This window comes from Ammospiza caudacuta, chromosome 30 (genome assembly GCF_027887145.1).
Source record: "Ammospiza caudacuta isolate bAmmCau1 chromosome 30, bAmmCau1.pri, whole genome shotgun sequence".
Lineage (NCBI taxonomy): Eukaryota > Metazoa > Chordata > Aves > Passeriformes > Passerellidae > Ammospiza > Ammospiza caudacuta.
In genome coordinates, this window is record NC_080622.1 from 5,662,636 (window position 1) to 5,690,002 (window position 27,367).

The 27,367-nt window shown below is 46.4% G+C and overlaps 1 long non-coding RNA gene across 2 annotated transcripts; it reads left to right on the plus strand.

Annotated features, from left to right (window-relative positions):
- The first annotated feature begins 12,616 nt into the window (after positions 1 to 12,616).
- On the plus strand, positions 12,617 to 15,296 carry LOC131569534 (uncharacterized). Of its 2 annotated transcripts, none has more exons than XR_009275799.1 (4): positions 12,617 to 12,630; positions 13,328 to 13,403; positions 13,521 to 14,288; positions 14,883 to 15,296. It is a non-coding gene; the product is annotated as an uncharacterized LOC131569534 (long non-coding RNA). The 2 variants fall into 2 exon arrangements; XR_009275798.1 differs by having other exon boundaries at positions 14,972 to 15,296.
- The last annotated feature ends 12,071 nt before the right edge of the window (positions 15,297 to 27,367 follow it).

Below are 27,367 nucleotides of genomic sequence, written 5' to 3' on the forward strand. Positions count from 1 at the left end.
CGACTGTCGTAAAAGGTGCCGTAAAGCGCGACTGTCGTAAAAGGTGCCGTAAAGCGCGACTGTCGTAAAAGGTGCCGTAAAGCGCGACTGTCGTAAAACCGGCCGTAAAGCGCGACTGTCGTAAAAGGTGCCGTAAAGCGCGACTGTCGTAAAACCGGCCGTAAAGCGCGACTGTCGTAAAAGGTGACGTAAAGCGCGACTGTCGTAAAAGGTGCCGTAAAGCGCGACTGTCGTAAAAGGTGCCGTAAAGCGCGACTGTCGTAAAAGGTGCCGTAAAGCGCGACTGTCGTAAAAGGTGCCGTAAAGCGCGACTGTCGTAAAACCGGTCGTAAAGCGCGACTGTCGTAAAACCGGCCGTAAAGCGCGACTGTCGTAAAAGGTGCCGTAAAGCGCGACTGTCGTAAAAGGTGCCGTAAAGCGCGACTGTCGTAAAAGGTGCCGTAAAGCGCGACTGTCGTAAAAGGTGACGTAAAGCGCGACTGTCGTAAAAGGTGCCGTAAAGCGCGACTGTCGTAAAACCGGCCGTAAAGCGCGACTGTCGTAAAAGGTGCCGTAAAGCGCGACTGTCGTAAAAGGTGCCGTAAAACGCGACTGTCGTAAAAGGTGCCGTAAAGCGCGACTGTCGTAAAAGGTGCCGTAAAGCGCGACTGTCGTAAAAGGTGCCGTAAAGCGCGACTGTCGTAAAACCGGCCGTAAAGCGCGACTGTCGTAAAACCGGCCGTAAAGCGCGACTGTCGTAAAAGGTGCCGTAAAGCGCGACTGTCGTAAAAGGTGCCGTAAAGCGCGACTGTCGTAAAAGGTGCCGTAAAGCGCGACTGTCGTAAAAGGTGCCGTAAAGCGCGACTGTCGTAAAAGGTGCCGTAAAGCGCGACTGTCGTAAAACCGGCCGTAAAGCGCGACTGTCGTAAAAGGTGCCGTAAAGCGCGACTGTCGTAAAAGGTGCCGTAAAGCGCGACTGTCGTAAAAGGTGCCGTAAAGCGCGACTGTCGTAAAAGGTGCCGTAAAGCGCGACTGTCGTAAAACCGGCCGTAAAGCGCGACTGTCGTAAAACCGGCCGTAAAGCGCGACTGTCGTAAAACCGGCCGTAAAGCGCGACTGTCGTAAAAGGTGCCGTAAAGCGCGACTGTCGTAAAACCGGCCGTAAAGCGCGACTGTCGTAAAACCGGCCGTAAAGCGCGACTGTCGTAAAAGGTGCCGTAAAGCGCGACTGTCGTAAAAGGTGCCGTAAAGCGCGACTGTCGTAAAAGGTGCCGTAAAGCGCGACTGTCGTAAAAGGTGCCGTAAAGCGCGACTGTCGTAAAAGGTGCCGTAAAGCGCGACTGTCGTAAAACCGGCCGTAAAGCGCGACTGTCGTAAAAGGTGCCGTAAAGCGCGACTGTCGTAAAAGGTGCCGTAAAGCGCGACTGTCGTAAAACCGGTCGTAAAGCGCGACTGTCGTAAAACCGGCCGTAAAGCGCGACTGTCGTAAAACCGGCCGTAAAGCGCGACTGTCGTAAAACCGGCCGTAAAGCGCGACTGTCGTAAAACCGGCCGTAAAGCGCGACTGTCGTAAAACCGGCCGTAAAGCGCGACTGTCGTAAAAGGTGCCGTAAAGCGCGACTGTCGTAAAAGGTGCCGTAAAGCGCGACTGTCGTAAAACCGGCCGTAAAGCGCGACTGTCGTAAAAGGTGCCGTAAAGCGCGACTGTCGTAAAAGGTGACGTAAAGCGCGACTGTCGTAAAAGGTGCCGTAAAGCGCGACTGTCGTAAAACCGGCCGTAAAGCGCGACTGTCGTAAAAGGTGCCGTAAAGCGCGACTGTCGTAAAAGGTGCCGTAAAGCGCGACTGTCGTAAAACCGGCCGTAAAGCGCGACTGTCGTAAAAGGTGCCGTAAAGCGCGACTGTCGTAAAAGGTGCCGTAAAACGCGACTGTCGTAAAAGGTGCCGTAAAGCGCGACTGTCGTAAAACCGGCCGTAAAGCGCGACTGTCGTAAAAGGTGCCGTAAAGCGCGACTGTCGTAAAACCGGCCGTAAAGCGCGACTGTCGTAAAAGGTGCCGTAAAGCGCGACTGTCGTAAAACCGGCCGTAAAGCGCGACTGTCGTAAAAGGTGCCGTAAAGCGCGACTGTCGTAAAACCGGCCGTAAAGCGCGACTGTCGTAAAAGGTGCCGTAAAGCGCGACTGTCGTAAAAGGTGCCGTAAAGCGCGACTGTCGTAAAAGGTGCCGTAAAGCGCGACTGTCGTAAAACCGGCCGTAAAGCGCGACTGTCGTAAAGGTGCCGTAAAGCGCGACTGTCGTAAAAGGTGCCGTAAAGCGCGACTGTCGTAAAAGGTGCCGTAAAGCGCGACTGTCGTAAAAGGTGCCGTAAAGCGCGACTGTCGTAAAAGGTGCCGTAAAGCGCGACTGTCGTAAAAGGTGCCGTAAAGCGCGACTGTCGTAAAACCGGCCGTAAAGCGCGACTGTCGTAAAACCGGCCGTAAAGCGCGACTGTCGTAAAAGGTGCCGTAAAGCGCGACTGTCGTAAAAGGTGCCGTAAAGCGCGACTGTCGTAAAAGGTGCCGTAAAGCGCGACTGTCGTAAAACCGGCCGTAAAGCGCGACTGTCGTAAAAGGTGCCGTAAAGCGCGACTGTCGTAAAAGGTGACGTAAAGCGCGACTGTCGTAAAAGGTGCCGTAAAGCGCGACTGTCGTAAAACCGGCCGTAAAGCGCGACTGTCGTAAAACCGGCCGTAAAGCGCGACTGTCGTAAAAACGGCCGTAAAGCGCGACTGTCGTAAAAGGTGCCGTAAAGCGCGACTGTCGTAAAAGGTGCCGTAAAGCGCGACTGTCGTAAAACCGGCCGTAAAGCGCGACTGTCGTAAAAGGTGCCGTAAAGCGCGACTGTCGTAAAACCGGCCGTAAAGCGCGACTGTCGTAAAAGGTGCCGTAAAGCGCGACTGTCGTAAAAGGTGCCGTAAAGCGCGACTGTCGTAAAAGGTGCCGTAAAGCGCGACTGTCGTAAAGGTGCCGTAAAGCGCGACTGTCGTAAAAGGTGCCGTAAAGCGCGACTGTCGTAAAGACAGCCGTAAAGCGCGACTGTCGTAAAACCGGCCGTAAAGCGCGACTGTCGTAAAAGGTGCCGTAAAGCGCGACTGTCGTAAAAGGTGCCGTAAAGCGCGACTGTCGTGAAGCCGGACTTAAAGCGCGACTGTCGTAAAGACGGCCGTAAAGCGCGACTGTCGTAAAACCGGCCGTAAAGCGCGACTGTCGTAAAAGGCCCTAGGTAGGTTCTAGATACAGCTCTAGGTCTTGTTCTAGGTGCGTTCTAGGTATGTTCTAGATGTAGTTCCGTACACTGAATATGGTCTGGGTGTGGTCTAGATTACGTTATAGGTGCGTTCTAGACTGCGTTCTAGACTGCGTTCTAGACTGCGTTCTAGGCATGTTCTGGGTTACGCTCTAAGTTTGTCCTAGATTGCGTTCTAAGTTTGTCCTAGATTGCGTTCTAGGTGTGTTCTAGATTGCGTTCTAGGCACGTTCTAGATTGCGTTCTAGGTGAGCGCTAGATTGCGTTCTTAGCACGTTCTAGACTCTAAATTGCGTTCTAGATTGCTTTGTATTGGCCTCTAGATTTGCGTTCTAGGTGCATTCTAGACATGTTCTAGACTCTACGAATCGTTGTAGATTGTGTTCTAGGTATGTTCTGGGTTCCGTTCTAGATACAGTTCTAGGTACGTTCCAGAATGTTATGTTCTGTATATCTACTAGATATGTATTAAGTATGCTTCCGGATATGGTTCTAGGTATGGCTCTATGTTATATAGAATTATGTATAATATATATTAATAATATACAATACATACAATATATAATTCTATATAATCTATATAATACAATATATAAAGTATATATTCTATTTACAAATATTAATTGGTTTCACTCCAAGTATGAATTGAATTTGGCTGCTCAGTCATGCAACAAGCTGGTCCTTCATCTGAATGGATGTGCTTTCTTGAATGCTGGCCAGTGCCTGATGGCTGGAAGGCAAATGAAACTTTCCCTCACAAAATTGTGCAGTGGTATCATGGGTTGACTGGGAAAAAATAATGTATTTTCCTATGCCCGTTTCAGTTACTGTTGATTATTTTCAGATTCAGAATAGAAGCATAAATTGTCAAAGCAAAATACCAGGTGAGAATTCTCTGAGGAAGAAGGAAAAGCCAGGTGTTTTTATAATCCCTAAAAGTTTGTTCTTTAGAAGAATCCAAACATAAACTTAACTCTTGAGCATTTATGTTTATACAATTCATTGTACTCACAGGAAATAACATTAGGAATTGATTACTGCTGGTATCACCCCCTTCATAGCTGTGTGGACTAAGTTGATTCCAGTCATGTACAGAACTTGTGGCATTTTACTTCTTCAATTGTAATTGTTGTCCCAACCTCAATTTGAACCTGAAATGTCACCAGACTATCCTTTTTAGGTTAAAATAGAAAATAAAATATTGGAGCCTTTTGACTTCAGTAGTCTAACTCTGCTGAGTTTCCAGGATACATCTGTAAATTAGTTTGGCTTTCAGCTTCCACTGTCCATAACATGTTCACTGTTCATGATTTTAACTTCAGACAGGGAACTGATGTTCAGGCAAAAATGGATGGTTTAACACATAGCTCTAGATATAGCTCTAGATATAGCTCTAGATATATAGAATTAGATATAATATATAATAATAATATATAATATATAAAATATATAATTATATATAACAATAGATATAATATTATCTATAAAGTATATATTCTATATAAGATATATTTCTATGAATACTATATATTTATATACATATTTTCAACTGCTTCTCAGATGAAAATGATTCAAGAACACTCCTCTTTCCAGACCAGTGACAAAATTGGATTTTCAGCAGAACAAAACACGTGTGAGCTCTCAGGTGGGGAGCTCCAGAGTCCTGAGCCCCCAGCTGATTCCAGTGCTGCCTTCTGTCTAATCCCAGCCTGTGTTGGCAACCTGCCCTCCCATTTCAGCAGAAATTCAGAGAGGTGAGCTGGAGTCACTGGGCACAGCACAGTGGCTGGAGCTCATCAGCCTGTTCCATACAGAAACCAGCTCTAGCAGAGTTATTCTGCTCCTGTGGTGTGCTCAGCTGGGCTGAGGTGAATCAGTCTGTTTGAATGGATTGCCTGGGAGCATCATGCAGTAATAGTCTCAAAGTGCATTGTCACCATATCCTTACCTGCTCAAGGAAAATTCCCTGGAGCTTTGAGTGCTAAGAACATGGAGTGCATGGAGGAATGGTTTCCTTCAGGCTCTCTGGTTTCCCAATATGTTTTTGGTGGCGACTGGTTCATGGAGAGGATGAGAAACAAGTATGATGTTCTGTAGAAGAAGGTTTATTAGTTCTGTTGGTCTCTGACTATATTTCTGTTATTAATCTGTTTTAGTTAGTAATTGGACAGGTCACCTGTGCATAGGACTGGGAGTTGTTATAACTCCTCTAGGTGAGGCTGTAGCATGTTTCTTCAATCCTTGGCATAGAGAGGAGTCAATACCATGTTATTTAATGGAGGCTGAAGAGTGTTTGTGCTCCTAAAATATTTGAGACAAGGAAGATCCTGTCCATAGTGATTTGATAAAGGACAGGGATCCTACCCTTTCTGTCTGTCAGTGCTGACTCACACATGTTTGTTATTTGCACCATACCACTGCCTGTGTAGCTCTTAAGACCCCCTTAGGCATCCAGACACAGTCTGTATCTCAAACAGCCTAAAAATTCAATGATGGGATGAATTCTTTTGGAGACTATTTTTCTCTTATTAGGTTCCTATCTCAAGTGAACAAACTGCTTGATTTACAGCACTGTTGTTTGAGAGGTTCCCTTGTGTAGCTGAAGATTCGTGTAATTGCTACTTTGCAGCAAATAAAAAAAATTTCTCTGGTTCAAACTGCAATTTGACTATTTCTGATGTGTAGAGCCCATTATCAGAGCCTTGATGAGGCGCAGAACAGATTTGGATGAAAATGATGAGATTTGGATGAAGTGGCCCTCCATCAGGGCAGGCTACAAAGATCCTCCTCTTTGAGGTATTGGCCCTTTTGATGCATAAAATGCATGAAAATTTGCTTGAAAAGTGCAAGTTGATGAGTAAAAGAGAATTCACAGTAATTGTAGTGAAATGAAAAAAGAAAACAAGCAAAAGCATTGGAAAGAATATGTTTAATTGCATGTAATTACTTGATGTGGGTTTCAGTCAGGGAAAAAAGGAGAAAGGAACATGCTAAATAGCGCTGGTGTGGCAATTACTCTTTGATGATTTTCTCAAATGACTGAACTTTGTGTATTATTAAAAAAAATAAAGATACAGCAACAACAAAAACAAAAAAAAAACCCAACCAGGAAAACCACACACACTACTTTATGTTGTAAGAACTTTGCTGTATCAGTCAAAATGCTCTGCCACGTCTTTCACCTCATGATTTTTGCATGTGTAGACAAAATGAACTTTGTTTCCTGGTAATGCTGTGTCAACATGCTAGGTGGGATGCAAGTTTAATAGTTTTAACTATCAGGGTGTGAGTAAAACATTGCCTGGGTTATCTGATAGCCTAAGCACTTTGAGATGGAGCTTCTCAGTTGAACAATTTTTTGACATGCCAGGTTTGCTGACAAACAAATCTGAACAAGTTGCAGTCTGGTGAAATAAAAATACAAGAGAAGCAGAAATAGAGGTCCAATAGAGGTGGGACAAGGTTCCTAGCACTAATTCAAATGGTTTTGTCTCTAAACAAGTAATCAGACTGTGGTGGTGTTTGAGGGTCCCCAGGACAAGGGAAGAAATGACATCTGATAATGCCTCATCTTCCCTGAGGAGGCTTCCAGTAAGGAAAGGACAAATGCGGGAGTCTGGGGCTTCCCTTCTGGGAAATTGAAAATCGAGGAAGAAAACTAGATAGGGACAAAGAAAACTGATGCTATCCTTCTGATAACAGAACTGAACTCGTAAATGAATTTAGGACTGGTCCTCAGCATCTTTTAGGATTCTGTCAATGCACCTGTGACTGAGACTGGCAGTGATTTTCCCAGGTACAAAAATACAACTTCATTTCAATGTGAAGGATTAGTCAAGGTCCAGCTGTATTTTGCTTGGAAAAAAATTCTGCCTGCTATATCTGCACCAGAACAGGCTTATTGGTGGAATTCTTTTCTGCAGATGTGGCAATTTTTGGGGGGGCTGTTTTTGGTCCTAATCTGGATTATTTCTTCTGGTTTTTGTGATAACTTTCACAGATAGGCAGGTAACTGGTAGTATTCTCCCAGTCTAAGTAGGTTTCTAGGAAAATGGAGTAGTAATAAAAAAGTAGGCATAGCAAGCTAAAGAAAGAAAAGACCTGTGCTGCATCTTTGTAGCCTTTTTTTTATTTCACTGTGATGGAACACCACTCAGCTGAGTAGGGAAATATTGTCCAGTTCAGACTGTAATTGAGTAGAATCTGACTTATTTGGGGCTGAACACAAAAGTGAGGATAAATCAAGGAATTAACAAGACCAAGAGAACAGACTCTACTTTCCAAATCCCAGAGTGCCAGTGCTGGAAAGTTTATTGTAATGGAATTTCAAGCCAGGATTTCCGGGCTCAGGAGGTTTAGTTATTTTGGATGCATTTCAGATCAGCAGTGCCTGCTTGGCATGCTGTCTGCTCCTGTTGCAGCATTTAGTTTTGTGAGAGGTTCTGTGTGAGAAACAAGAATGGCCCATATCAGCACACCTTGGCAGCTTTATTTCAGCTGTAGCATTTTCAAGGAGAAGTTCCACAGCTGTTGTTCCTTGTAACCCTGGGCCGGTGTCTTTGCTTGAAATGGTTGAAAAGGACGTGCAAACTGAAGGCTCTTCCCCATAGAAAGGTGTCAGCTCAGCTGCTGTCGCTCCCAACGTGTGCAGAGTTACAAACACAGAGCCCTGGGGCAGCAATGCCATCAGCTGGCAGTTCAGCAGTTATAATTTACCACAGGGGATGGAATGGTTTTTTTGTGAGGGTTATCTTAGCAAGGCGCTCACTGGGGGACCCATCTGTTTCTGCTCATGTGCTTCCAAGGGTGACGTTTGCTAGCAGGGCCAAAAACCCCCCGGGAAACTGCATGTGAGCACAGTTCTCAGGCGTAACCCATTGTAACTACATTTCCTCCTGTCTGTGATCTGCAGAACTCATCTGATAGGGAGTTTCTTTCCCAGTACTTTGGGTGAGTAGACTCACTAAATCCTGCTTCCTCTGTTTCTGCACTAGGGTTCATCCAGCACTGAGTACTGTGGGAATGTGTAAAATCAGAGGGGTTTGGGAAAGCTGCAAAAGGCAGGCCTCAGAGACAGCAGAACTGTGATCAGAGCTGAGCAGCAGCCATGAGATTGGTCAGCAGAAAAACTATTTAAACTGTGGAAAAGCAAGGACAAATAGAACAATGGTCTGTGTATTAACACTTGCCTAGAATGACTCCCTAAGCTACAGAAAGTTTATCTAGCAAGATATTAGGAAGTTCTAGGCTTAATACTGGAGCTCTGTGCATTGTGTTTAAGGCTCACAAGCAGGTATTGTATTTGAAATAAGCAAGCATTGTTTAACCAAAGGTACCTGTGCTTACAGTGGTTGGATAGAGCTACTGTCAATGTGCTTTTGCTTTGTGTGATTGGGCAAAAAACTGATAAAGTGAGTGTCCTTGGTTTTTATTTGGTTAGAGGCAGGAGTTTTATTTTAAATAATATAAGTAATATAGAAATGTGGATCTTAAGATAGAAATATATAATAAATATATAAAGAGAAATTGCTAAAGTATGAATATAAATTTATATATAAATATATGTAAGTAATAGGAAGAGTTGTAGTATAGAATATAAATAACATTATATGGGAATATAAATATAAAAATATGTAAATATAGTTTAAAAGAAAGGGAATGTTTTGGCTTTTATTTAAGTAGAGGCAGGGGTTTTATTTTGAATATTATAAGTGTTAGAGAAGTAAAAATCTTGACGCAGAAATATTTAATCAATGCATAAAAATATGTATAAAAATATATAAATATCTACTCGCATCAGATGTAATATAGAATATAAATTTATTTATAACTTGACATTGGTAAAGATAAATGTATAAGTAAGCAATAGACATTAATATACATTATAAATACAAATATGAATATAAAAATCAGACATAAGGATAAAACATATTTAAATATTTTTTAAAAGAAAGGGTTGGGGTCTTTTTTATTATTGGGTTAGAGGCAGGGTTTTTATTTTAAATAATATGAATGTAGATATTATTGTTATATATTTCTAAATATTGAGATATAAAATCAAGATATAAATATATATATATAAACACAAAATTTAAGTAAATATAAATAATAGGAAGAGATGTAATGGAGAATACAAATAAGAGTATACATTAGTATACATTTTAAATGTAAAAGTGAATATGAACCTGAAAAACAGAATTTTAAAAAATATTTAAATACAGTTGAGAAGACTGAGGTTCTTTTTGGCTTTAATGTGGGTAGAGGCAGGGGTTTTATTTTAAATAATGTAAGTGTTACAGATGTAAAAATCCTAACACAGAAAGATATAATAAATATATAAAGATATGAATAAAAGTATATAAAAATATAAGTAATAGGAACACATGTAACATAGAATATAAATTTATAAATAAATCGCTAAATATAAATGCAAAATCGATCATACATCAGTAAACATTTTAAATATAAATTTGAAAAATGTTTTTTTAAAAAAATTAAATACAGTTGAGATGAAAGGGGGTTTTATTTGCCATGTATGGGGTAGAGGCAGGGGTTTTATTTTGAGTACTGTGAGTGTTACAGAAGTAAAAATCCTAACAGAAATATATACTTACTATGTAAAAATATGTATAAACATATAAAAATAATTTAAGTTTTAGGGATATATGCAATATGGAATAGAAATGTATTCATAAAAACAAATGTATAAATGGACAGTGTAAATCAATATACATTGTAAATAGAAATGTGAATATTAATATGAAAAAAATATTTTTTTAAATATTTAATTTTTTTTTTAAAGAAATTGTTGAGGTTTTGTTTTGTTTTGTTCTATTAGATTAGAGGCAGAAGTTTTTTTTTTTCCTCTTCCCGGTTGTTTTGGGGCATTTATTTCAGAGCAGTTTTCGGCGGGGGTCGCCCCTGTTCTTTTTTGCCACCTTGCCTGCCCGCAGCCCCGAGGCGCGCTGCGCCCCCGGCTGGGGCGGGCGGCAGTGCTGCCGCCTTGTGGACAGAGCGCGGTACTGCAGCCCTGCACCGAGAGGCCGCCACCTTGGGAGTGGCGCGTCGCGGATGTCGCGGACTTTTGGTTGACCTTCTCAACAGGGCGGCGAAAAGGGCGGGGAAGTGGAGGACCGGGGTGGGTGTCACTGGACTGCCTGCATGGAATACCGACCCCGGCGCGGCCCCGGTGGTATTTTCTGTGACGTTTCAAGTGTACCCGACACATGCTGTGGTCTCAGCGGCGCCGCGGGCGGGCGTATTTCGGCGGGTTTGTGACAGGCATGTGGGGAAACGCCTCGCTGTGCCGGGGTCCTCTGACAGCCGCTTTCCCGCCCTGAGGGAGCCGAGCCGGGCCGAATAGTTCCGAAGAGCCGAAGAGCCGAGTGTGGGCGAAAACAGCCGAGTTTCCCCGAAGAGCCGAGTGTAGCCGAAAACAGCCGAGTTTCACCGAAGAGCCGAGTGTGGCCGAAAATAGCCGACTTGAGACGAAGAGCCGAGTGTGGCCGAACACAGCCGACTTGAGCCGAAGAGCCGAGTGTAGCCGAACACAGCCGACTTGAGACGAAGAGCCGATGATAGCCGAGTGTAACCGATAGCCGACTGTAGCCGACATTGGCCGCATTTAGACAAAGAGCCGAATATGACCGACTTTAGCCCAACCGGGCCGAGTTCAGCCGAAGAGCCGGAAAAGCCGAATTTAGACGAAAAGCCGAACCGAAACGATTTTAGACCTAAGCCGAACCAAGCCTAATTTAGCCGAGTTTATTTAAACAGAACCGAACGACGCCGCAGCACTCTGCCTGCAGAGCGCCGGTGCAGACGGCAGGGGGCGGTGTATAAAGCGAGTATAAAATATCAACTGTATATAAGAAGGAATAAAAAGCTCTGTGTCATGTGCAGCAGTAGAAAATTTCAGGCTCCCAGGGAATAAATAGTTTTCTTTCAATCATTATAGTTTTGGGGTTTTTTTTACTCCCAGGTAGCCTGAAAGTTACTACTGCTGCTTTTTGATTCTAAAGCTAGGAAGGAAAACCAAGATTACAAATACAAGAAAAAGAAAGGGAAAGGGAAAGGGAAGGGGAAAAAAAGGAAAGGAAAGGAAAGAAAGCAGGAGAGCAGAAGGGAAGGGAAAGGGGTGAAAAACAGCGTTAAAAAAAGAAAAAGAGTTGGAGGGGAAAAGAGAGGGCATTCGGGAGGAGCGGTCCTGCCTCAGGTCCTTCCCCGCCCTGGGGCGAAGGACCCGTTTGATGCCCGGGAGGGACTGCAGCTCCCGGTGGCGGGGGACGGAGCCGTGGCTGTCAGCCCGAGACTACAACTCCCGGCAGGCCCTGCTGCCGGCGCGGCGTGTGACGCAACGGCTATCGCGGCACATGAGTGGCTACCAGCCCGAGACTCCAACTCCCGGCAGGCCCTGCTGCCGGCGCGACGTGTGCCGCAACGGCCGACGCTGCCCGGGATTGTTCTCTAAATCGGCAGTAAATACAGCTGAGTAAAATTAGCTTGGTTTTCTTCCTTCTTTTTTAACTGAATTGTTTTTATTAAAAATACTATTTGAATATGTAGAAAAAGTGGGGATGTCCTGTACTATATCCTAGCTTTTCTTGTTTATAGGGTGCTCAGAAAACATGCGTCCCTTAGAGTCCCTCAGAAAGGTTCTCAGTGCGATCTCTACCAAGGTATGTATTTACTAATAAGTGATCCCTTTAGATATTTGCCTGTGTACCTTTTCCTGTAATTCAGAGCTTGCGTTCTGTGGGTTTTATGATAAACCTGTAAAATATGTAAGAATGCTTTTGCAAGTCTGAATCGTTGAAGGCAGCAGTAAGTGGATTTAGAGCCTGTTCTTGACCAGACAACGGGAAAAAGTGTGACTTTGATGCTGAACTTGTTTTTTTCATTTTTCATTTGACTTGTCTGGAATGATTTAGGAATAGAGAGAGCTAGAAAAAGAGAGAAATAGAATTGATTATGGAGCACTCCTCAAATGCTCACCACGATTCAGTGTAGAGCCGAAGTGAAGGGTGATGGAACAGAGCTCTGTGCTTTAGAAGGAAATAAATTTAAACCTGACCTCCGCACAGAGTCTCACTAACTTCTTTTGTTTTAAAATACAAAATATTATTAGGAAGTGTTGGAAGTTAGTGTTTTGGGAAAGAAACGGCAGTTCCACAGAACATTCCATTTAACAGAGGCTCTGGGAACGATTCATGTTGTAACTGCTGTCACTGCAATCAGTTGGTGGTTCAGCCTTGAAATGTGCACTTGCCCTTCTATAAAGCACTGTTTTGTTTGCCTTTCAGTGCTATGAGTCTTGATAAATTGGAGAAGAGCCCAAGAGAAATTTTTCATCCCTTGATATAAAAGGTAGGAAGTGACTTTTTTTGGTTTGGTTCTTTTTCTTTATTATTTCCTGGAAATAAAAGTAATTAAGTATAGGTACTACTGGTTTGTTTCTTCCAGTAGCAGATGATAACAATAGCAGTAGTAATAGTAAAAATAATAATAGAAATAATAATAATAGCAATGTAATACTACTTAAACTGTCTTTATCCATTGAACTGGCCATTTCAAATCAAAACTTCTAAACACAAATCAAACCATCATCCTCGTAGAATCTTTCACAGCAGTGGGCTATAGATCCTGGTTTTGTTGACAGGATTTATTGGTTCTGGAATAGCAAGAGGGAAGTACAAGCCTAACTACTTCTAGCTCACAGACCCATCCAGTGAATACTGCTTTGTGTTTTGGTGGGCTTGTGATGACTTTGAAATCAATTGCTCATTCCAGTAAAAAAAATTAATGTTTTTTTGAACCTGACAGCAGAAATAACTTTAGGCACCAACTTAATAATAACAGATCACCAATTTAAGTTCATAATTTTATGCTGTACTATCAAAGTTTAAAGGTAAATTTTTACTTATTAGGAGATGGTATAAAGTGTATGTTCCAATGTGTTGGATGTATGCAAAGGTACATACGTACCCGAAAGTCCTTAGAGGAAACAAATTTTTACGTCTGCTGTTTGATTGTTTATCATACAATATTTGGTTTTATTTCCCAGGGATCGGTGAATTTTAACTTTGGAGTCCTCTGTGCTAAGGATGCTCAGCCTACAGATGATGAAATGTTCAGTAATGGTGAGTTTTTCACCTTCTCTTTAATTGCTATGCTGATCTGAATAAGAAAAAAACAAAAGCAAGAGAAAAAAAAAGGATGGTTTATTATTTTTTACGCTGTTATGTTTGTTTCCTCAGTATTTGCTGCAGCTCTGCGAACCCAAGCTTTGGGTTCCTTCTGTCCCACTGGGAGTTGCCCAGTTTGGTTGCATCTGGTGAAATTCACCCTGAGACCTTACAGAGCTAGCTCAAACTACGTGAGAGCCATTTGCAGTTCTCTCCAGACACCTGGAGAATGGGTGATGTTTCTGAGGGTCTGGCAAGTATACTTGTATCAAAACTCAGTCTGTGAAATTTCTGGGGAAAACCCTTCTGTGTCCTGAAGGGTTCAAACTCTGGTGAGGATCCAGTTATCAGGTGCTCACCTGGATGGTTCCAGCTCTTAAAGTGAACACTTGTACTCTTACCCTGTAGTTTACATCTATTGTATTTTTGTTATTTTGCAAGATTTTACGGCTTTGCAAAATATTGTGCGTTTCACTCTTTGGAACCTCTCAGATGGTTCTTTGGTGCAGCACCACCTCATGGGACACTTGGCTGCCGTCCTGAAGGGGTTGGTCGCTAGAATTGTAAATCCTGGAGAGTTTGTAAGTCTTCTGTCCCCAGGGAGGTACCATGCTTTGTTTACTTTTGTTCTGTTTGTTAGGCGCTGCTTCTCATTGGAAGTATGAATTTCAAACTACCCTGTTCTTATTTTAACTGTTTTCCTGGTTCTCTCCCTACGGCAGGGAAAGACTCTCGTATCCTTGTCGTCGGGCTCGGTGCTGTCCAAGAAGATGCAGAGACTAAAAAAATCATAAGAAGCAAAATATGACTGCAGGGAAAACAAGCTGGAGAGAACAAAAGGTGATATTGTTATCCTTACCCTGTATTAGAAACATCCGCTGTGCTTTGATGCTGGCAGCTGCCAGGGGCTTGTTAGCTCTTTGTAGGCAGGTGTAGGTGTTCACTTGTAGGTTTTTTCTCTGGACAAGTCAATTCAAACTTTGCTAAGCTTATATTTGCAAATTACTCTCTAGCACAGTCCAGCATGACATTTTTGAATGTTGTAAAAATACCATGTTACTTGGAAATTGCTAATGATGAGAAGCTTTAGGGAAAAATAAGATGTCAGGGTTGGGAGATGTGAGAAGAATTTTGAGGGGATGTTAGACTGAAATAAAGCACACTTGAAGCTGGACTGGCACGCTGGCAGATCCCCTATTAAACAGTAGCGCTGAGATTAGCCTGGGGGTTGCCCATTGTTTCTGTAGAAATAAATGTTTTCTGGTCTTCAGAGGTAAGCTGCTTTGAAAAGCTGGAAGGCACAGCATAGTGACAATCCGTGTGCTTCGCATTAAAAATAGATTTCAGAAGGGTCCTAGGCTTTTGTCTTTTCCTAGAAGTCGATGTAATCCTATTGAGGAGTTTTTAATTCTGTGCTGCCATGTCATCGATCAGGGCCCTGTCGTACTAATCATCATACAGATGCAAAACAAAAATTCAGACCCTGTCCCGACCACTTAGAGCCCAGAACACGATTTCCTCAGGCTGCCATTTGTGTGCCATCGGTACTCACCATGGAAGCGAGCTGGGGATTGTTGCACCCGTTGGGAACAAACCGCTTCTCGTCACACAGAAATGGAATTGGGACGACGCCTCAGCCAGCCTCTCTCTCCTGAATCTGCAGCAGAGCAGTTCCAGTCCATGCGGGCAATCCAGTTCCTGACGATCTGAGCGCACGGAGCAGCGCTCAGCTGCTGTGGGGGGCTCAGGGAGGGCAGAGTGTGCATTGTCATCTTCCTGAACCTACAGACGCGAATCAAAGTGAGAAGCCACAGGGTGGAAATCAGTCGCATATATGCTAAATAAAACTTGCAGGTTTTTTTTAAGAATTGTTTTTGCTTGTTCTTTGTTGTGCTTCTGTGCTTAGAAAACCTCCCTTTACAATCAGTTCAATTCATCAATTGAACCTTTGTTTGCAGACTCTCACTGAGCAGAATTTGTTGCAGACTCAGTGCACGCTGTGCAGGCCTCCCGGGAGTGTGAGGAGCTCATGTGTGCTACTTTTTGCTTTAGGACGCTCTGAGGTATTTATTCCTTTTGGGATACATGATGAGAATTCCCAAGAGAGGTAGTTATAAGGTATGACATCGGGAAAAAGCCTGTGTGGTTGGAATGTTGTTGCTGTCAAAAGTTAATTTTTTCTTAGCCAGTAGTTAGCTTTTTGCTTTATTTTTGTGGTATCAATATTTTATTGTTTAAAAAATTCCTTCAAAATAACTTCAGTGGTCGCCCACCAGTACCTTGTTCAGATTTGCCTATTTGCTTGTAGCTGAAATGTTCACATCTTGTTTATCATTCTATTTAAGAAACTGCTGCCCAGCCAACTAATAACTGAATATCCATCTGTCTAGGACACGGGGAGAGGATTTAGGTAATGTCTTTATTTCCAGAAAAAAGTTCCAGTGTAGTTTCTAAATAGAGGAGAAGGGGGTGAAGACTCGGGGCTCTGATGCCGTTGGGGCACCCCAAGGTCCCCAGGAGAGGGGGCCCCACTGCGGTGCAGGAGCAGGTGTGTTCTCATGTAATATTGAACAAATTATAAATATAAATATGAAAATTATAAACATGAAAATATTTTTAAAATACTTAAATAAAGCGGGTTTTCTTTATTGGTCAATAGGCAGTGTTTTGATTGTAAAAATTATAAATGCAAATAATATAAAGGTAGAAATCTAAGTTTAGAAATATATAATAAATACATACAGATAAATATAAAAATTTAAAATATCAGAAAAAATTAGTTGTAGCAGTAGATATTATACATAATTTAAATAATAATTTAAATCTATTTTAAAATTTTATATATATAATATATCATTATTAATGTAATACATCCAAAGAAACGATAAATTAAAATATGAATGTATAATTATACAAAGTATAAATAAAAAATATTTCAGTATCCTTTAAAAGAAGGGTTTTTTTATTTATTTGGTTAGAGACGGGGTTTTTATTTGGAATAATGGAAGTATTATAGAAGTATAAAATTAAATATAGAAATATACAGTCAATATAGAAAGATATTTGTAAAAACACGAGCGAACGACGCCTCCTTCGGCCGAACCAAGGCGAGACCGGCGGAACCTGACGGCCTCGAGCGAACCGAGGCCAGGCTTGCGAGGTTGCCTGAACGGAGCCGAGCTCAGCCGAACCGAGCCCGCTGCTCTCGTGCGCGCTAATTAGCGCGAGTGCGGTCACTGCCCAATGAGCTCCTGTGCCACGCCGCGCTCCCGATCGTGTCCGTGCGATGGCCGGGCCGCCCGCGGGACGCGGCAGCAGGAGAGCCCCGAGCCGGGCGAGTTTAACGTGAGGCGGCGCCGCTTGCCCGCCGTCAGGGAGCCGAGCCGAGGCGAGCTCAGCCGAACGCGGAGAGAGCGGCTCCGAGTTGGGCCGAAGCGAGCCGAGCCGCGCCGAGGGCAGAGAGCGGCTCCGAGTTCGGCCGAAGAGAGCCGAGGCGCGCCGAGCGCACTGATCGGCTCCGAGTTCGGCCGAGGCGAGCCGGGCCGCGCAGAGAGTGGCTCCGAGTTCGACCGAAGCGAGCCGAGCCGCGCCGAGCGCAGAGAGCGGCTCCGAGTTCGGCCGAAGCGAGCCGAGCCGCGCCGGGCGCACAGAGAGGCTCCGAGTTCGGCCGAAGCGAGCCGAGGCGCGCCGGGCGCACTGATCGGCTCCGAGTTCGGCCGAAGCGAGCCGAGCCGCGCCGGGCGCACAGAGAGGCTCCGAGTTCGGCCGAAGCGAGCCGAGCCGCGCCGGGCGCACAGAGAGGCTCCGAGTTCGGCCGAAGCGAGCCGAGCCGCGCCGGGCGCAGAGAGCGGCTCCGAGTTCGGCCGAAGCGAGCCGAGCCGCGCCGGGCGCACAGAGAGGCTCCGAGTTCGGCCGAAGCGAGCCGAGGCGCGCCGAGCGCAGAGAGCGGCTCCGAGTTCGGCCGAAGCGAGCCGAGCCGCGCCGGGCGCAGAGAGCGGCTCCGAGTTCGACCGAAGCGAGCCGAGCCGCGCCGAGCGCAGAGAGCGGCTCCGAGTTCGGCCGAAGCGAGCCGAGCCGCGCCGGGCGCACAGAGAGGCTCCGAGTTCGGCCGAAGCGAGCCGAGGCGCGCCGGGCGCACTGATCGGCTCCGAGTTCGGCCGAAGCGAGCCGAGCCGCGCCGGGCGCACAGAGAGGCTCCGAGTTCGGCCGAAGCGAGCCGAGCCGCGCCGGGCGCACAGAGAGGCTCCGAGTTCGGCCGAAGCGAGCCGAGGCGCGCCGGGCGCAGAGAGCGGCTCCGAGTTCGGCCGAAGCGAGCCGAGGCGCGCCGGGCGCACTGATCGGCTCCGAGTTCGGCCGAAGCGAGCCGAGCCGCGCCGGGCGCAGAGAGCGGCTCCGAGTTCGGCCGAAGCGAGGCGATCCGTGCCGAAGGGTCGAGTCCAGCCGAATGCAGATGACAATGGCCGAGTTTAGCCGATTACAGCCGCATTTAGCCGAGCAGCTGTGAGCCTTGCACGCTTGAGGTGAGCGTGCATCGTTGCCGGCCTGGGATTGAGTGAAATGCACTAAGGAAACCAGCTCTGGGGAGGGAGGCAGGGAAATCCTCTCTTAACGTTTACCAATTCGTCCGTCAAACTCATCACGGCAGGACAGAGTGAAGACTGAAAGTGTAAGAAGATGTGGAGGGAAACAGAGAATCTGGCAGGAGCATCGAACGCACAAGTGCACGAATTTTGCTTTTTGCTTGGATGTAAACTCAGAAGTTGTAAGGAATTTGGGAAGGAGAAGGGACATTTCAGAAGGAGAAGAAGTTGTTGTTGGAGTCCTGGCAAAAGCTTTAAAAAAAAAAAAAAAAGTGGTTTCTTTTTTCTTCACTATTATATTCTTTGGTGGTATATGGTGTGCTGTTTTATTTCTTGGTGTTATTAGCTCTGTGTAAATTGTTTATTGAGTCAAGCTAACTTTGCATGGGTTGTTTTGTATTTGAGGTAGGATCAATTTCAAGAGGTTTCTTTCACAGACTTCTGATAGGTATTACTGGGATTTTGGTTTTGTTTACTGTATGCATAAACATAGAGATTTGGTAGGGCCAGCTGGGCTGCTGGAGTTTTGGGTGTGAATTTATTAGATGGCTTTTGTTAAACACAGAATAATTATGTAAGGTAACAGCAAATTACCCAATTACCCAATTGATCTAGCTATGTAACCTTACCACAAAGTTTTATATCTTGCCAGTTTTCTGTTCTTCTGCTCCAAGTAGTTGTTGCAAAAAAAGAAAGCACTGTTACTTTTCTGAAAAGTTTTCTTCTATAACAAGCCCTTTACTGCCCTTGAATGTGAGTCAGAGGAGCCAAACAGCTGCAGCTGCTCTGAGGGCTTGGTGGGATTCGCCCCCTCCCTTTTCCTGGGTGCCATGGGAACGAGAGGCGGGCACAATCAGGGGTATATTAACCCCAGCCGTGGCTGAGGGGCTTCATTCCCTCTCTGGGATGTGCTGGGTTAAGAGCTCTCCTCATTTCAGTGAAGAGGCTTTTTCAGCCCGTCTCAGCATCTTTTCAGCAGGTGTTTCTGGGCATCTAAAGCACAGAGGCTTGGAAGATTCTGTGAAGAAAACAGCATGGAATACAGGGAGTATTTAGGTTTGTGATTTTGGGTTTTGTGTTTAGGAGTGGTAAGGTGCTTTTGTAATTTGTAGTTTTGCTCTGGTTGTTTTTTTGGTTGGATTTCTTTTGGTGGAATTTTTGGTTTTTTTTGGTTTTCATTTTGGGGTTTTTAGTTGGTTTTTGTGGGGGTTTTGGATTTTTTGATGTTTTCTGTGGTTTTTTTGTTTCTGTGGGGAGTTAGGTGTTTTGGGATTTATTGTTTGTGTGGGTTTTGTTTGTTTGGTTTTTTTTCTTTGTTTGTTTTTGGGATTGGTTTTGTTGGGTTTTTTTTGTTTTGTTTTTTTTTTTAATTGAGGAGTGCAACTCCCTGAAATTCCAAGCTGTGTCAAGCACAACATTTTATTCAGCAGATTGATCATGTCACAAGAGGGATCCGCCCAAGGTCCAAGATGATGTTTGAGATTGAGGCTTCAGGTGAGTTGAGGATTGTGACTGGGAGAGGGAGGGTGAGCAGTTAGGAGTTCTTGGGAGGGAGTTTGCAGGCAGCAGGGTGAGAAAGGGTCTTTATTTGTTTATTTGAGGCCTCCCCCACACAAGGCTTCTCAGAAGCCTAGCAGAGGCATTCCCATGTCTTACAGCACACAAGGTCATCCACTGCACTCAGGGGAATGCCATTTAACTTTGCCTTTCTCTAACCCAGGTGCCACTCCTAATGAAGGCCTTGGAATCATGATGAAGCTGGAGCCTGAAGGAGCCAGGCACACTCAGGAGAGGGCAAGTAGCTGCCTTGGTGGGATTTGGCCCACATAACTCTGGACTCATACTTTGGTTTTGGTTTTCTTTATTGTAGCTCACCGAGAGGCTCACAGGCCATCACGAGGCCCTCCGAGACAGACTCATTTCAGGTGCAACGTGGATTCCCATCACCGATCATCCAAAAGATAAGTCGAGGGCCTTGGCCTGGAGATGAGAGAATAGTGGGTTGGGAGTTCTTGGGGCAGATTTGAAAATTGGCAGCCGGAAAAGCAATCTTCTCCAAGGGCCTCTTAGGACAGCTAAAGGGAGAGGCTCTCCTTTTGATGGCAGCTTTCAGGCGGGCAGTGCAGAACAGCTCCGGTCTGTGTTGTGTTGTCCAGTGTTCTGTGTTCCCTAGTGTGTCTTTGGGGTCCCTTTTGCCTTCTCCCCTCGAGACCCTCACCACAAGCATGATGTGTCGTGTTTCATGTCCCCCCTGTTTGCCACTTTCTGTGTCACGGGTGTGTGCACACATTTGTGCCGGAGCTGTTCTGCCCTGCCGCATGGCCTGCTGCAGTAGGAGAAACCGTGGGGCGTTGGAATTTGTAATGCTGGCTGTACTTGGGCTCTAGATGCTATTCCTAGATTGACATAAGGTGTTTGCACCTTTTGAGTTATCCTGGTGGTGTTTGGCATATGTTGTAACTTTCTTTCAGGTGCAGACGCATTCCATGTGTGGCAGGGGGTCAGAGTTAGGAGGTGTCGGGCCTTCTTAGGAGTGCGGTGAGTAGCTGAGTGGTGGGGTTTTGGCCGATGCGGTGCCAAGATCAGGGACTGATGTTTGGTTCTCTTTAATACAGCTACCTGAGAGACACCAGCCTGGTGCCAGCAGGACCTTCCCAGCTGACGAGGTGGCCTTTCTTTGCACCTGACAGGGACCAGCATCCCCAGATGTCTGAGAGATAAGTAGAGGGCTGTGACCCACAGAGGGGATGAAAGCACGGTGCTGGTTTGGGAATTCCTGGGAGGGGGTTTTGAGTCCAATTTTGGAGGGGGGGGTGTTCATTAAACGGCTCGTGAGGCCCCATAAAAGCCAAGTCTCACTTTTGATTGCAGTGCTGAGGTGTGCAGCAGGGCAGAGCAGTCCCGGTGTGCATCGTGTCACTTGTCTATTGTGCATTATGTGTTGTTTGCGTATGCCATATCTTTCACTTAGGGGGGCCTGTGAGAAACCCTGGCATCATTGTTAGCCTCTGTGATCTCTGCACTCCTTGGCCTGGCGCCCAGGCCACAGAGCTTTTGACTAGGGAGCTCAGACAAGCATCAGACTCTCTTCTCTCTTTGGAAGCATCCAGTCAGACGTCTTTTCAGGTCTTGTTCTGAGCTGTATGGACAGCTGTGCCCCACCTGGATCCATTATGGTGGATTAGGACTTGTAATATTACGAGGTTAGGTAGAGGATTTTGACTGTAGGATTCCTAGGCATCAGTCTTTGCTGTTCTTGGAATAAATCATTCAGTAATCATCTTCTTCCTCCAGGGTTCTCTGAGCCTCATCAGCTCACCATCGGTCTCAGCTCACTCATCTCCTTTTGCATTCTCTCAGTCCTTGCAGCCGTTTTCCTTGCCAAGAGATTTCTGTTCCTGTTGTGTCCCCGTTGTCTGTCCTATCCTGTGTCATGGCTCTCAGCACACATTTGTGCCCGAGCTGCTCTGCCGTGCTGCACAGCCTGGTGCGATAGGAGAAGTCCCAGGGACTTGGAGTTTGTAATGTGGGGTGTAGTTGGACTCTAGATGGGATTTGTAGATGGGCACATCATATCTGGAGCTCATCAGTTATCCTGCCACAGTGTGACTCTTGTCCTAACTTTTTTTTCAGGTTCAGATGGATTAAATGTGTGCCAGAGGGCCCCATGCCAGGTGTGGGGATTCTCCTGAGTAGGTGAGGCCCCATTTGCCTCTGCAGCAGACTCTGTTACACCTCTCAACTGACTCTGTTACACTGCTGTTCTTTGTCTTTCTTTTAGGAAGTAAATCTGGATGCCAGCAGTCAACGTGAGCAGTGGAGAGAATTGGTTGTTATTGCTCAGCTCTCAAGCACAACAATTTCGCAGCAGATTCATCGTGTCACAAGAGGGATCTGCCCAGTGTCAAGGATGATGTTTGAGATTGAGGCTTCAGGTGAGTTGAGGATGGTTACTGGGAGAGGGAGGGTGAGCAGGCATCCAGTTAGGAGTTCTTGAGAGGGGGTTTGCAGGCAGCAGGGTGAGAAAGGGTCTTTATTTGTTTATTTGAGAGCCCCTCCCAAGGTGTCTCAGAAGCCTAGCAGAGGCATTCCCATGGCTTACAGCATACAAGGTGATCCACTGCACTCAGAGGAATGCCATTTAACTTTGTCTTTCTGTAACCCAGGTGCCACTGCTAATGAAGGCCACAGCCTTGGAATCAGGATGAAGCTGGAGCCTGAAGGAGCCAGGCACACTCAGGAGAGGGCAAGTAGCTGCCTTGCAGGGATTTGGCCCACATAACTCTGGACTCACTCTTTGATTTTGGTTTTCTTGATTGCAGCTGACCGAGAGGCTCACAGGCCATCACAGAGCCCTCCAAGGCAGACTCATTTCAGGTGCAGCGTGGATTCCCCTCACCGATCATCCAAAAGATAAGTCGGGGGCCACAGCCTGGAGATGGTGGAGTAGCAGGTTGGGAGTTTTTGGGACAGATTCAAAAATGAGCAGAGAGGAAAGCAATCTTCTCCAAAGGCCTTTTAGGACAGCTAAAGGGAGAGGCTCTACTTTTGATGGCAGCTTTCAGGCGGGCAGTGCAGAACAGCTCCAGTCTGTATCCTGTTGTCCGGTGTGCTGTGTTCCCTAGTGTGTCTTTGGGGTCCCTTTTGCCTTCTCCCCTCGAGACCCTCACCACAAGCATGATGTGTCGTGTTTCATGTCCCCCTGTTTGTCACTTTCTGTGTCACGGGTGTGTGCACAGATTTGTGCCAGAGCTGTTCTGCCCTGCCGCATGGCCTCCTGCTGCAATAAGACGAAACATAGGGAGGGGGAATTTGTAATGTTGGCTGTACTTGGGCTCTAGATGCTATTCCTAGATTGACATAAGGTGTTTGCAGCTTGTGAGTAACCCTGGTGGTGTTTGACATATGTTCTAACTTTCTTTCAGGTGCAGATGCATTCCACGTGTGGCAGAGGGTCAGGGTTAGGAGGTGTCGGGCCTTCTTAGGAGCGCGGTGAGTAGCAGAGTGGTGGGGTTTTGGCCAATGCGGTGCCAAGATCAGGCCCTGATGTTTGGTTCTCTTTAATCTAGCTGTCTGAGAGACACCAGCCCGATGCCAGCAGGACCTTCCCAGCTGACGAGGTGGCCTTTCTTTGCACCTGACACAGACTGGCATCCCCAGATGTCTGAGAGATAAGTAGAGGGCTGTGACCCACAGAGGGGATGAAAGCACGGTGCTGGTTTGGGAATTCCTGGGAGGGGTTTTTGAGTCCAGTTTGGAGCGGGGGGTGTTCATTAAACGGCTCGTGAGGCCCCATGAAAGCCAAGTCTCACTTTTGATCACAGTGCTGAGGTGTGCAGGGCAGAGCAGTCCCCGTGTGCATCGTGTCACTTGTCAGTTGTGCATTGTGTGTTGTTTTGTGTATCTCCTGTCTTCTACCTTAGGCCTTTGAGGGCCCTGTCAGTACCCCTGGCATCATTGTTAGCGTCTGTAATCTCTGCATTCCCTGGTCTGGCACCCGGGCCACAGAGCTTTTGACTCGCGAGCTCAGACAGGCATCAGACTCTCTTCTCTCTTTGGAAGCATCCAGTCAGATGTCTTTTCAGGTCTTGTTCTGAGCTGTATGGACAGCTGTGCCCCACCTGGATCCATTATGGTGGATTAGGACTTGTAATATTACGAGGTTAGGTAGAGGATTTTGACTGTAGGATTCCTAGGCATCCGTCTTTGCTGTTCTTGGAATTAATCATTCAGTAATCATCTTCTTCCTTCAGAGTTCTCTGAGCCTCATCAGCTCACCATCGGTCTCAGCTCACTCATCTCCTTTTGCATTCTCTCAGTCCTTGCAGCCGTTTTCCTAGCCAAGAGATTTCTGTTCCTGTTGTGTCCCCGTTGTCTGTCCTATCCTGTGTCATGGCTCTCAGCACACATTTGTGCCGGAGCTGCTCTGCCCTGCTGCACAGCCTGGTGCGATAGGAGAAGTCCCAGGGACTTGGAGTTTGTAATGTGGGGTGTAGTTGGACTCTAGATGGGATTTGTAGATGGGCACATCATATCTGGAGCTCATCAGTTATCCTGCCACAGTGTGACTCTTGTCCTAACTTTTTTTTCAGGTTCAGATGGATTAAATGTGTGCCAGAGGGCCCCATGCCAGGTGTGGGGATTCTCCTGAGTAGGTGAGGCCCCATTTGCCTCTGCAGCAGACTCTGTTACACCTCTCAACTGACTCTGTTACACTGCTGTTCTTTGTCTTTCTTTTAGGAAGTAAATCTGGATGCCAGCAGTCAACGTGAGCAGTGGAGAGAATTGGTTGTTATTGCTCAGCTCTCAAGCACAACAATTTTTCAGCAGATTCATCGTGTCACAAGAGGGATCTGCCCAGTGTCAAGGATGATGTTTGAGATTGAGGCTTCAGGTGGGTTGAGGATGGTTACTGGGAGAGGGAGGGTGAGCAGGCATTCAGTTAGGAGTTCTTGAGAGGGGGTTTGCAGGCAGCAGGGTGAGAAAGGGTCTTTATTTGTTTATTTGAGAGCCCCTCCCAAGGTGTCTCAGAAGCCTAGCAGAGGCATTCCCATGGCTTACAGCATACAAGGTGATCCACTGCACTCAGAGGAATGCCATTTAACTTTGTCTTTCTGTAACCCAGGTGCCACTGCTAATGAAGGCCACAGCCTTGGAATCAGGATGAAGCTGGAGCCTGAAGGAGCCAGGCACACTCAGGAGAGGGCAAGTAGCTGACTTGCAGGGATTTGGCCCACATAACTCTGGACTCACTCTTTGATTTTGGTTTTCTTGATTGCAGCTGACCGAGAGGCTCACAGGCCATCACAGAGCCCTCCAAGGCAGACTCATTTCAGGTGCAATGTGGATTCCATTCACCGATCATCCAAAAGATAAGTCGGGGGCCACAGCCTGGAGATGGTGGAGTAGCAGGTTGGGAGTTTTTGGGACAGATTCAAAAATGAGCAGAGAGGAAAGCAATCTTCTCCAAAGGCCTTCTAGGACAGCTAAAGGGAGAGGCTCTACTTTTGATGGCAGCTTTCAGGCGGGCAGTGCAGAACAGCTCCGGTCTGTCGTGTTTTCCGGTGTGCTGTGTTCCCTAGCGTGTCTTTGGGGTCCCTTTTGCCTTTTCCCCTCGAGGCCCTCACCACGAGCATGATGTGTCGTGTTTCATGTCCCCCCTGTTTGTCACTTTCTGTGTCACGGGTGTGTGCACACATTTTTTGCCAGAGCTGTTCTGCCCTGCCGCATGGCCTCCTGCAGTCGGACGAACCATAGGGAGGGGGAATTTGTAATGTGGGCTGTACTTGGGCTCTAGATGTTGTTCCTAGATTGACATAAGGTGTTTGCAGCTTGTGAGTAACCCTGGTGGTGTTTGACATATGTTCTAACTTTCTTTCAGGTGCAGATGCATTCCACGTGTGGCAGAGGGTCAGGGTTAGGAGGTGCCGGGCCTTCTTAGGAGCGCGGTGAGTAGCAGAGTGGTGGGGTTTTGGCCAATGCGGTGCCAAGATCAGGCCCTGATGTTTGGTTCTCTTTAATCTAGCTGTCTGAGAGACACCAGCCCGATGCCAGCAGGACCTTCCCAGCTGACGAGGTGGTCTTTCTTTGCACCTGACACAGACTGGCATCCCCAGATGTCTGAGAGATAAGTAGAGGGCTGCGACCCACAGTGGGGATGAAGGCATGGTGCTTGTTTGGGAATTCCTGGGAGGGGTTTTTGAGTCCAGTTTGGAGCGGGGGGTGTTCATTAAATGGCTCGTTAGGCCCCATGAAAGCCAAGTCTCACTTTTGATCACAGTGCTGAGGTGTGCAGGGCAGAGCAGTCCCCGTGTGCATCGTGTCACTTGTCTGTTGTGCATTGTGTGTTGTTTTGTGTATCTCCTGTCTTCTACCTTAGGCCTTTGAGGGCCCTGTCAGTACCCCTGGCATCATTGTTAGCGTCTGTAATCTCTGCATTCCCTGGTCTGGCACCCGGGCCACAGAGCTTTTGACTCGCGAGCTCAGACAGGCATCAGACTCTCTTCTCTCTTTGGAAGCATCCAGTCAGATGTCTTTTCAGGTCTTGTTCTGAGCTGTATGGACAGCTGTGCCCCACCTGGATCCATTATGGTGGATTAGGACTTGTAATATTACGAGGTTAGGTAGAGGATTTTGACTGTAGGATTCCTAGGCATCCGTCTTTGCTGTTCTTGGAATTAATCATTCAGTAATCATCTTCTTCCTTCAGAGTTCTCTGAGCCTCATCAGCTCACCATCGGTCTCAGCTCACTCATCTCCTTTTGCATTCTCTCAGTCCTTGCAGCCATTTTCCTTGCCAAGAGATTTCTGTCTGTGTCTTGTGCCTATTGTTTGTCACGTCCTGTCCTGTGTCACGGGTGTCTGCACACTTTTGGGATGGGGCTGCTCTGCTGTGCTGCACAGCCTGGTGCGATAGGAGAAGTCTTGGAGACTTGGAGTTTGTAATGTGGGGTGTAGTTGGACTCTAGATGGGATTTGTAGATGGACACAGGACATCTGGAGCTCATCAGTTATCCTGCCACAGTGTGACTCTTGTCCTAACTTTTTTTTCAGATTCAGATGGATTAAATGTGTGCCAGAGGGCCCCATCCCGGGTGAGGGGATTGCCCCGAGCCGGTGAGGCCCCATTTGTCTCTGCAGCAGAAGTGTGTATGGTGAGTGTGTTACAGCTCTGTTCTTTGTCTTTCTTTTCAGGATGTCAATCTGGATGCCAGCAGTCAAGGTGAGCAGTGGACAGAACTGGCTGTTATTGCTCAGCTCTCAAGCACAACAATTTTTCAGCAGATTCATCGTGTCACAAGAGGGATCTGCCCAGTGTCAAGGATGATGTTTGAGATTGAGGCTTCAGGTGAGTTGAGGATGGTGACTGGGAGAGGGAGGGTGATCAGGTATCCAGTTTAGGAGTTCTTAGGAGGGGGTTTGCAAGCAGCAGGGTGAGAAAGGGTGTTTATTTGAGGGCACCCCACACAAGGGTGAGAAGCCTAGCAAAGGCATTGCCATGTCTTAGAGCACACAAGGTGATCCACTGCACTCAGAAGAATGCCATTTAACTTTGTCTTTCTGTAACCCAGGTGCCACTCCTAATGAAGGCCACAGCCTTGGAATCAGGATGAAGCTGGAGCCTGAAGGAGCCAGGCACACTCAGGAGAGAGCAAGTAGCTGCCTTGGTGGGATTTGGCCCACATAACTCTGGACTCATACTTTGGTTTTGGTTTTCTTGATTGCAGCTGACCGAGAGGCTCACAGGCCATCACAGAGCCCTCCAAGGCAGACTCATTTCAGGTGCAGCGTGGATTCCCCTCACCGATCATCTAAAAGATAAGTCGGGGGCCGCGGTCT